Genomic DNA, 1374 nt, shown 5'->3' on the forward strand with positions numbered 1-1374 from the left:
AAACATAGTCAAGAAAGCCAGCTGAGGCTACAGCCAGACACAGCATTGCAAGAATCTGGATTAAGCAATAAGTGGGCTCTGAGCCCAAGCCTGCACTGTGCCATGAGCTGCAGCCCTGCCAGTCATGGTCAGTGCTCTGTCTCTAGCAACCCCTCCTCCTGGCAGGGTATGGAAGTTTGCACATTGGCACTGGCTATTTGACCTGTCAGAGTACTGCAGGTCCCTTTCCCAGTGGTGGAGTACTGAGGCCAGGCACATCCTACTAGGCCTGGCCTGTGTAGCTCCCCACCACCAACAGTGACACCTTTCACTCAATGCTTTTATTGCTCTGGCAAAGAGATCTGAAAGATTCTGGGACCTTCCCTAGGCAGTGGGCCCTGGGAGGGACAGTGTCTCAGCTGCTCTCATTTAAGGAGGTTCACTTCCTTGGCTCACTGTGGGCCTCAGAGTCTGCAGCCCCACCAGGCTCCTTGCCAGCATTCTTACCTTTCCATATGGGCTGTTTTCTGAGGATTCTCTTCCAAAGCAGGTTCCACCACACTGCATCATTTCTGAAGGATCTGATATTCACTCTTGACCTGGTAGATCTCCCCCATATTCACTCCTGTCACTCCACTGAAATGCTCCCCACTGCAGCTTCTCCTCAGCCCTGCAAACTTGTTGCTTTCTACCCCCACAAAAGTACACCTTTCTCTTTCATAGAAATTGAGAGCACCTCTCCACTCTTTCAGCCCTTAATTGGAGCCTGGTCCTTCTCCTTCCAAGTAGAAGAGGACCAAGCTCTGAAAAACTGCAACACTGCCCATCCCTGTTGGCTGGTTCTCTCTCCTTCTTTGGAAGCTAGAAAATAGGCAGTGAGCTAGGTTTTTCCACCATCCCATGCACTCTTCTGCCAGAATATGGGTGGATCCTTAAAGTCCCTGCTTTTGCGGACCCAGGGCCAAGCAGCCTTCCCTGTTGACCCTGGATTTTACTGGCATACCCAGCAGAACAGCTGGTCTAACCTTCTCTCCCTCTTCTGAGATGGATTATATGCTCCATCTTCACTTCCTTCTGCCAGAGGGTTGATGGGACCTATGTACTTCTTACACATGGGCCAAAGACCCAAGGACACACTTATTGTTCAGAAGCCTGAGAAAGGTGTAGTCCCTCATAGACTGTGGATTATTTATTAATTAATTTATTTTAATTAATTGGGTAGAGTGCTGTGGCATCACAGCTCACAGCAACCTCCAACTCCTGGGCTTAAGCAAGTGTTCTGCCTCCCAAGTAGCTGAGACCACAGGCACCCACCACAATGCCTGGCTATTTTTTAAGTTGCAGCCGTCATTGTTGTTTTGGTGGGCCGGGGCTGGATTCGAACCCGCCACCTTA

This window comes from Otolemur garnettii, unplaced genomic scaffold, assembly GCF_000181295.1.
Source record: "Otolemur garnettii isolate 467f Iridium unplaced genomic scaffold, OtoGar3 scaffold00050, whole genome shotgun sequence".
NCBI classification, from domain to species: domain Eukaryota; kingdom Metazoa; phylum Chordata; class Mammalia; order Primates; family Galagidae; genus Otolemur; species Otolemur garnettii.